Raw genomic sequence first — 10475 nt, 5'->3', positions numbered from 1 at the left:
TACCTCTATTCTCCCAAAGATACACTGTAAGTGTTGTCACAAGATAACAGGATAATAAGGTACTGTAGTCTGTTGTTACTCTACTAACTACTCATTATAAACCAGATGCATACAAAAATATCTACTACTTGAACAGGTGAAACACGACAACCAAATAAATATCACCATAGTATAATACGACTCCTACAATACATTGCAAGAATTATAAACTCAGAACAACTAAACCTTTATTTGAAATACAAAAAATTATAACAGAAAACATTCTCCCACAAAGTAAAAATAAAATTAAATAAAATGGCATTAAAATATAATGAAGTTACTGTTTTATAATGAAAATCTGGACTCTATCCACACATTTCCTTCCTTAAGAAGGCCTTCCTAATGCCTCCACAGCTCCTTTTATTTTTTAAGCTCTCATATTCACAGCTAATTTGATATAGCAACATCATCAATCACCAGAGACAGGAAAAAATGTCTGTATTCTCCAAGTCTGTCTCAGATATTCCCTCCTCCCCATCCGTTACACCTATCAAAGCTTTTCTCAGTGCCTTATTTACTGCTGCAACACTGGTGCTCAAGCACATAATATTTGTTACGTTTTCTGTGTATATTCATTACTGTAAGACAGTTCATAAATGCAGGATTTACGCAGCTTCGAGCAGAAACTGCAGCCACCAGAGAGCCCAGAGTTTGACACCGGGTAGCCTGGTGACACACCAGCACAGCCAGGATGCAAAGTTGATCCTTGACATGTTTCTTCTCTTCCCCAACAGCAAGGCTACGTCACCTGCCACAAGTAACAGAATATTTACTATCAGCTGCAATAAGGAGAATTATTACCAGCGTTTTACTGAATCACACCACCAGATACGACATACCAAGCACAGAAAATTACAGACAACTGCTCCTCTGACTCATCAGTGAATTACACCGTGCAATCTGTATGCACACATGTCCTGCTGGAGCCGCTGGATTCCTCAGCATACCTTCCAGACCTTAATTTGTATTAATAACATAAATATGGACTGTGAGCTTCTGTGAATTACCAGATAAATTTATCTTGTGTGGAAATTACATTTCCTTTTTCTTTTAAATGAGTCAGCCAAAGGGGTTGAATACAGAATTCAAGTATGATGATTGGTGGGAGCATTTTAAGTGACTGATTTTGCAGCACAATGTGCCCTATATTTATTAGCCTTTTACTCCAGGTCTATTTTAATTGTTATCTGTTCATGCATGCTACACTATATAATGAAATGCTCCCATTTCACTCAGAGTAGAGAGTTTTTTATGTGTATCTCTATTAATGACCCTTAATTAACTTGATTTTAGTCATTTAAATGTGATTTTCCTCTGGTCAAGAAGTATTTTTAAAGGGAGATGTTGGAAATGAACTCTCACATAAGCCCTTTTCTAATGCTTCTTGTTTAACAGTTACAGCAATTTATCAGCTATGTTTTCAATGGATAAGCAGTGGGGTAGCTGTGCAAAAAACCTCATCTACATGATTTGTCAAATGTGACTGTTAGCAACCATTTTTTTGGTATTTATTTATGAACGACTTCAAATTTCCAAGGAATTAGCAAAAACATTAGCAAAGGATAAACTTCATGACAGTTCTAAGCTACAATAAATACAAGGGTACATCTTAAAAGAGTGAAAAAATAAAATTAACATATTTTAAATTAATTTAGTCATAGTATCAACAGAAGCACAGGACCAAACTTACTTAGGATTACCAGAATTAACATGCAACCCATTTAGGAAATAAAGTCAACTTGCTCTTGATAAAGTAAATCCTACTTAATATATATGAACAGTTAATAACATCAAAAGCATTGTTCTGATCATGTATTTTGAAAAGAGTTAATTAATCTTTTTTTTTTAAAAACTGAAAAGAAGGACTGTGGAGATTTTCTTAGTACGTACGCATTTGAGGGTAAAACACTAGAGATCTTTAATTTGCCTTGTCAAGTCAATTTAATATTACACCATAATTTTGCTTCTTGTGCAAATATTTATTTTGCTGAAACTTCAGAGGAATAAAGTTTAAAGTGAGGTATTAAAAGTCACTATGAGTAATAACATGTGGAATCCAACCAATGCAACTAGGTAAGACTATATAGCTTTTTACTGTTAATTACCAAATGTTCCCATTTTTTAACCTGAAACAATTGTTGTGGTTTGAAAGATCTTTACTTGTAATTGTAATTCTTTCCAAAAAAACACTGACTTTGTAATCCCCATGTTGCAAAGGTACATCCAAGCTTCAAAAATAGGATGAGAAAGATTAAAGGTTCTCTCCAACTCTGTGTAACCTGTGTAGCAGAAGAGCAGCTCACATTTCACAAGCAATAACCTGTGCATTTGATAAAAATAAAGGGGGGGTAAAAAAAAAAAGAACAACATAGGGAAATGCCTGAGGCAGAAGTTGAAAATGATTGGGCAAAGTAGAAGGACAAGAGCCCCTGAAATTAAACAAAAGCAAATTCATTCTGTTGACAGATGTTGATTACATCAAAGCCATGAAATAACTTTTTTTTTCCTGTTTCTTTTTTTTTTCCTTTTTTTGCAACTAATACCTCCACATTTTCTGTACATTAAGGATATAACATATCTTAATCAACATAACCCAACATGTAATAATTTTTACATTTGGTAAAAGTATATTGTAATGAGGTCTTAACGACAGGCTTCTCCAAACAAGAGTGTATTCACATGGTCATGTCTGCATACCCGTGCTGGTCACGCCATCATCAGCCCCTTACTTCCAGGGGTTAACTGCTCTGGCAGCCAAATAAAATACAGAGAGCGCTGTGTAATTATGGAGACAGTCAAAGGGCAGACTCTATTTTGAAATCTATTTGCACAGACAAGGTCTTCCAATTTCGCTTACAGGAAACAAGCTGGTAAAGGGGGTCTCCTCCTCTCCAGATGCTTTCCACACGTTTTTCCCACATCAGGAAATCGTGGACATGGACACCATGCAGCACTGTTTCCTGGATTGCAGGACTGTGTCATTACAAGGAGAAGAGCAAGTCCATGCTTGTGAGAAATATTTCCTCCTAATTGCCCATATCAGGGGAAGGCAAAACCGACAGGGACTACTGAAAATGTGACTAGCAGCAATTTGTAAACAGGACGCAGCCACAGCTTTCATGATGGTACTGGAAAAAAGAAAACAGAAATGAAAGGGTAAAATACTCTGTTTTTAATAGCATGATTGGGGAAATGAAATATTTATCAGGATAGATGTGACTTCAGTTAGAACAGCAACACATTAGTGAAAACCTCAACAACAGCATGCTTATATGACTGTACCCTGACAAACTGAAACACAGGCCAGTATCTTGCAAACATTATATTCTAATTGGCATTGTTTTATTTAATTATTGAAATTAACTGGAAATTAATGACAGAAGATGTGTAGTTGATAAAGGCATTAACAGAACTGGTGTTCTCGTTACTCTCAGAAGAGGCAATAAAGTAAAACAATGGCCGAACACTGACCAACTCCAAGGAAGCAGAGTCAGCCCTTCTGCCGACACCACTGGGACTCCTCCACGACACTGAAAAAAGTCAAGTTTGGCCCTCAGGACCAGTTATGGTCCCTGCTAATAACAATTGTGCCCTTACTTCATGGAGAGCGGAACCGGGCAATTTGTTTGCTGTATGCCAAAACAAATGAGTTTTTAAATTGAGTGTAAGTTTATAAACTATATGGAAATACATTCTTGTTTGGCTTTACTTATTATGACTTAGTCTAGACCAGCACACTAAAATGATGAATCAGTGCCTTCTGGAACAGTGCCGTTCTTCTAATTCATTATTCAGCCAAACTTAGGGCCAACGAAATAGCTGTTCTACAAGTTGGTAAACTGGGAAACCACAGAGAATCAGAACCTCTTCTATTTACAGGAAGGATGACAGCCTAAGGGTACTTCATCCCAATAATAACAACATTCAAGTAACGGTGCCCAGGTCATGACAAGCCATGACCCTCCCCATAGCTCCTTCAGGAAGCTGGCTCAGTGCCACCTTTTATCAGCAGCAACCAACAGTGCAACTTTATCAAACAAGAAGAAAAGGAAAAAATAATTTTATATCCTCAAAAACCCCTTCGACCAGTTGAGCAGGTGTGTGTGTATATACATATATACAGACACACACACACAGAGTCACACCAAGCCAGTATAAGAAATAAATTCACTGACTGAGTAAAATTCTGGTATCATTAAACAGCACTTTCCTATTTTGTCATAGGATTTAAAAAATAGAAGTCTAACAATCTAACTATATCTGAATGATATTCACTCATATACCAAAGGAAAAGAACTGTCTATTACAGAAAATGGGACCAGGGTGTACAGGCTTAACTTTGGGAACAGGGCATTGCAGTTCTCCAATAGAACCTTCTATCCTAGTGTTATTTCTACTACATTTTCTCTCTCCGATAGAATAACACAAGTAGAAAATAAAAAGGAAGTGTTGCCTAAAGCACTATCACAGCAAAATGAAAAAAGTCAGGTACAAAGCTGAACAAAGCAATATTAAGAGTTTCACAGATAGTTAATATCAGGGGAATTTAGGCTCCAGATCCCAGCATCTGGCAAGTTTCAACTTCTGTGACTAGCAAGAGGAACATTCCTCTTACATTACTGCATTCCTATATTGAGTAAAATAATTTATGATAAAGTGAATAAATTAAAACAAGAAACATATCTGCTCAGGTTTGCATATTTAAATACACATTTCAATCCCTTTCTATCTATCTTTAGTTTTTTAAAAGATCAGAGAAATTACTTTAGCTTGAAGGATTGGTTATTATATTCATTATTTTGATTTTGTAGGGAAGTAACAACTGTTGGAACAAGTTACTCAGTTTAAAAACTAGCCGTTGTTTCAGATTAAAATAATAAGCTATTCAAACAGTCCTTACACACACACACAATACCAAATCTTGTTGTTAATATGCACCCACCCACAGCTTCAACATTCATCATATCCTACTGGGATAAAATCTTTTCAGGTGCTCAGTGAAACAACTGTTTCTCAACTGGTATGTTTATGTCCTATATACACATCTGATACAGAATTAAATGTTAAAAATAAACCTTTAACCTCTTAAATTTCCACCTGAAATGGAAAAAATACCCCTGAATCACCACAAAAAATGTTTCCTACAGAAACCCTTTCAGTGGGTGAGCAAGGCTGCCGAAATGAGTAATCTTTGCATAGAAAATTTAGGAGTGCTCTGAATATTTTAACAGGATTTTCTGCTTATCTTGAGGCATAGGAAGAGAATGGTCAGTTTTTTCCCCACACAAAATGTAAGACCTATTGCAACAATTATTTTCAATACACCTGCAGCCAAATCTCTAAGGATACAAAATGATTTCTAAATCATGAGCCAGATTTAAATCAAAATTTAAAAAAAAAAGTGTACACTGCTAGCAATTTTAGGATGAAAACCTTAATGAAATAAGATTACATTTTACTTGGTAAAAATGACAGCTAGCAGTGTTTCTTGCCTTGTATTAAATGTTGTTAACTACTTGTATTGTCCTGTTTTCACATGAAAACACAAGTTACATAGGACAGTGGGTCTTTACTGAGAAAATATATACATGTCCTTCACTAGAATGAAGAATGTAAGGTTGGGGAATTACATCCTATAACCTGGACTTCAAAGTATATGAGCAGAATATATTAAGAATTTACAGCTGTTTCTACTAAACTACTGTGCTGGTGGAGAGAAGCTCTTCCCCCCTCCCCGCCCCGAGAAGATGCTCTACGAAAGGAAGACATTCCAATCAAGAGCTTGCAGCAGATAACTTGTAGCATCCTTAATAAAACATTTATTTTTAAACCCATCAGTCATCAGTATGTGCTATTAATGTGTAACTTGGAAGTTTATTCATAAATATGTGACATTTGGGCCACTGAATGAATTATAATTATAGGATTATGGATCGAATTTGGAAGAGTATGGTACGTTTGGGAGCTGTTTCAATGTTTTTTTTAAAATACCTTTCACTTATCTCCTTGCTTAACATTTACAAAGACCTCTTTCTTATCATAATAGTTCCTGTTTATCAAACAGTGATACAGGAAGAAGTTGTTTACAATTTCAGAAGTACCAACATACATCACTTATGACAAAAAAAACAAGCACTCCATAAGAAATGCTCAATCACTGTCAATCATACACACTAAAATATACATAAACCAAAGCATGTGGTGTGAACTATATTAAATTCAAACTGAACACAGAATTACAACTATAACAAACAAAAAACAAATAATTACAAGTGACTCATAGGCCTATTTACACAACTCACCAAACTGCTGGAAAGGCAGGTAACCATAGAAACCTGACAGCTTAAATTCAGTACTTTAAAATTTGTGTTTAGTTTAAAATGCTGAAAATGATGTTTCTGTTTGATGAAATCCATATTTTTAAAGGCTTCAGTTTTTGCTTTGGTACTTAATAAATGCTTAAAATTATTTCATCTCTTGGTTACTAATAATTTGCCTTTTAGATTTAATTTTATGCATGTAAAGATTACAATTTACTCTTTGCAATATAAAATGTTAATACACTTTAGTACCACAATTAATATTTCTAACATTTCTTTAACAACTGAAATTAAATAATGATATAAACCAAACACTCCTGCACTTACTATTAAGTGTTTTGCATATAGACTTTTCTAAGCTGCACACTAGCAAAAAAAAAAACCAACTCAAATTAACTGTTAAAGCTGAAATGCTAATAGCCTTTTCAACTTATAGTTCTTTTTCACTGACAATTACAATTTGCATGGCTTAAAATTTAATACTGTGATTAGTACTAATGTCCTATATTTTACTTCATAATCTAAATGAGTAAAATATTATTTTTGTAGTTCACTGGCTCTTACATTTAGGCTGTAATGTTCAGTGTGTATTTCATTATGCAGATGAGCAATGGATGTCGTCTAACATGATTTAAATGGGTCAACAGTATTTTCCTATTCACATTAATCATCCAGACAGCCACAAAAAAAAAAAAAAAAAAAAAGTGCCTTGGAAACTAACCTAGGAAATCTCTTTGTTATCACCAACTCTTCCCACTAGTCAAACAACAGCAAACACATACTACAGGAGACTGGAGCCTCACAAACTGGGAAGCCAAGGCTGGGCGCTGCTCCTCTCGCTGGTGCACAGCTCCTGCCGCAGCCAGGGCCAGCAGCACTCCCCAGGCTGCCCACGGCCCCATGCCAAGAATGATTCTTGTCCCATGAAGTTCAATGGGAGCTGTGTGTTGACAAACTGAGCAAATCTGAATCGGCAAAATTCGTTCTTGGCACGGGGATGCGCAACTGCGCTGAATGCAAAGGCGTGCTGCCCGCCGACACTGCGCTGGCAGCCAGGCTATTCTTGCATAAATACACTTGTCGGAAAACTCCCACTGGAGTCAAAGGACACAGGATCAGGCCATTTATTGCCGATTGTTTATAAAACACATCAAAATTAAGGGCTCTGTTCTCAAGCCATGTAACCATCATCTATGTCCCATTTCATACATGGCATAACACAAATAAAATGGCAATTTATAAATAACATAGCGTTTCTGTGGAAAAGGGAAGCTGTTCTAATAAATGCTTAAGGGAAAGAACATAAGTACAAAACAGGCAGAAAGTAACAGGATGATCAGTAATCAAACATTCAGACTAATTTATTCAATAAATATATTCTTAAGATTAAAAAAAAAAAAGAAGCAATCAAGGTTGTCTCAAACATGAAAGTAGTGGCTATAAAGGCAGAGATGACACATTTGATTATACTACAGTGTAACAGGGCTGGCAGAGCTGGGCTGGGAAACCCCACACTGTTCACACCACGGGGCAGATCCTGCTGGACAACACCGGAGAGGTCCAAGCTCCTCAAAGATGTAATGCACAGGCTGCAAGGCAACAGGCAGGCGGGCGGTGGGACTCGTTACCTCCTCCCTTATCACTGCTGGACATCCAGCAATGGATGGTTAAGCTTTATCAGTGACTGCTCTCCGCATCCATCCTTATTTAGACACACTGACATCAGCACAACCATCAATATTTCAGTTTATTTTCTAGTAACAAACTTAAACCCTTGAAACTGGTTTGGGTTACCATTGAAAGTAGCTGTTATTTGCTAAATAGGTGTCAGTGATACAGCACACATGACATCTCTTCTCCAGAATCTATACTGGCCGCTGGCTTGACAACACAATCCCAAATTACTGACTTTGAGATATGAAACCAAACAATATGGCTTGGGCACTGGCCACTGTCTTCCTCTGACAGCCTTCACCGTGCCTCCTCTTCCAATCCATGGATGTAAATGAAGGGGGATAAGGACTGAGCTTCAGCTTTTAAAGTAAACTAATCGACATATGGCAAAGTAGGATGTTTCCAACTATTCAGACCTCACAAGACTTCATTTGCAACACTCATGCCCTGGACAAGTGTTTCATGAGTACCTAATAAACAGCTGGGTACAGCAGGCACCTTAACTGGATGCAGTAACTGTTCAGTGCAAAGAGCTAAAGCATCTGAGGGCACTGACCTGGTGCCTGATTTACAGTAAATTAAATAATAACCACCACTATGACAACTAAGGTTCAGTTTTTGCCATGACCTTTTCTAGGTGTCGAGAACATGGAGTAGAGGTTAGAGTATTTCATGGTGTGACAACCCATGTGCAGGTCAATTGCTGACATGCTTGTTTCCCCTGTGGCCCGTCCCGTGTAATGCACATCAGGAGGCGTTAAGACAACTAACATTCAACATCTGCAAGTTTCTAAAGCACGTCTTTGGGACTGGCTCCAGCCCTGTCCATCTAGCTCTCTGCTTTGCAGTGAGCAAACATCATATTTGGATCCCAAGAACTAGATGGGAGCCCTGAGCAGTAAGGAAGGACCTCTGGGTTTTCCCATTGCCCCATACCTCACACTCAACACCCCAGCTACTGCTACAGGAGATTTCCTGGAGAACTGCAAGCAGCACTCATCTTATTGCAACAAAGACAATAAATCAGAAATTACAGCAGCTGCTTAATCCCTAGAGAGAGGATCATGAAGTCCAGTTGCACTCTAGTCAGTGCCTCTCACCTCCAAATCTTGACCTTGCTCTCAGTCATTTCTCCTGATGCACACTTTACTAGTATCAGCCACCCATGTAACACCTCCCTACTGCATAAGGTGCTCCAAGGACGGGCACGGCAAGGCCCATGATAGCCACTCCCCACATAGGCCAACTTAAAAAAAATAGAATACTTCATTTCTAAACAATCTTCACCAGGCTATTGGACTACTACTACAGTTTATTGGACTACTCCACCATCTGATTTTCTAAGATAGACAGAGTAAGCAAAAGGTCTTCACAAGAAATTAGGTCTCCAACTCCTTTTTCTAGACTCAAAAGGGTTTACATAGCTGTTTTCTGCACAGATAGTAAATCTACAAGAGGCAATAAATTTTTTGCTTTCCACAAGATGAAGATAATCTAACTTGCTAGGTAAATATGACAGGCAATTCTTCAGAGCAGGCTTAGATACCTTGTCTGCAAAGCTGGGCAGTAATCCATGAAATTCTCCATGGGGACATCCCACTTAACCAATTACTGACTTGCAAACTCAACTCAGAACTTTTAGAGTGTCTCGCATGATTTGTCAAACATCCACCTCAGCTCTCTTTTTGTTGTTGTTGTTACAGGTTTGTGGTTTAAATATACAGATTTGCAACAACATTGCGCACTGGAGAGACAGACTGATGTGAGCAGCAAACTGAGCCAACAGCCGATCTCCCAGATGATCTGACAGGAGCCAGCTGCTTGCAAGTGGGGAAAAGTTTCATCCAGAACACGGCTCACCTATGTATTTATTTATTTGGTGCTTTGGTTAGACAGAAAGAGCTCTGGATGCAGAACTGACACGAGAGACAAAATTTGTAAAGACTTCATAAACCCAAAAATTTTTGCAAAGGCTTCCCATTCACTTTGATACAAAAAAAGGGTATTTTTACTTCTAAGTAAAATTTAACATTACTGGAAGAGAAGGCTGCATAGCTGTTTGTGTATCATGCAAGACACACATTTATTGCATCCTCACAGGAAGGATTGAAAAAAAACAAATAAAAAATGGGCTAGTAGTAAAGCCATGCATGTGGCAAGAAGCACACGTCAGTGCTATTAAGAAAGGCCAGCGATCCTGGCAGCCCCTGGTAAATCCAATGATAGTGCAGACCCCTCCTGACAGTGCTTTACTAAACCTGCAGATCTGCATGGGAAAACACTGATGTCTCAATTTCAGTGCTGATTTAAGCTCCAAAGGCACTATTTTTCTAATTAAAAGATCACATCAGTGAAGTTGTTCATTAAGCCTCTCTCCAGACGTGATTCCTGATGCACCATAAATTATTCTGAGAATTATAAAATAGAGCTGGACAGAGAGAG

Source organism: Leptosomus discolor, chromosome 5 (genome assembly GCF_034619465.1).
Source record: "Leptosomus discolor isolate bLepDis1 chromosome 5, bLepDis1.hap2, whole genome shotgun sequence".
Lineage (NCBI taxonomy): Eukaryota > Metazoa > Chordata > Aves > Leptosomiformes > Leptosomidae > Leptosomus > Leptosomus discolor.
This window is presented reverse-complemented; position numbering follows the sequence as displayed.